Source organism: Trichoplusia ni, chromosome 10, assembly GCF_003590095.1.
Source record: "Trichoplusia ni isolate ovarian cell line Hi5 chromosome 10, tn1, whole genome shotgun sequence".
In the NCBI taxonomy this organism is placed as follows: Eukaryota; Metazoa; Arthropoda; class Insecta; order Lepidoptera; family Noctuidae; genus Trichoplusia; species Trichoplusia ni.
Genome location: NC_039487.1, coordinates 8,433,464 through 8,433,673, shown reverse-complemented (window position 1 = coordinate 8,433,673; position 210 = coordinate 8,433,464).

The following is a 210-nucleotide window of genomic DNA, read 5'->3' as shown; positions in this document are numbered from 1 at the left end:
CTTTTTGCATTAGGTGTATATCTAACCTTCTATCGATGGACTATGTAAAGCAACACTTTTCACACTTCCGTATCCTACAAAGTATTACTTCCTGGTCACAAGTAATTATGCTTTCCTAGTAATTTAAATAAACGTCAATAAAAACAAAGTAAGTCAAAAACTCTACATACTCGTTGTATGTAGAGTTTTTTAGCAACAGTAACCACAAAA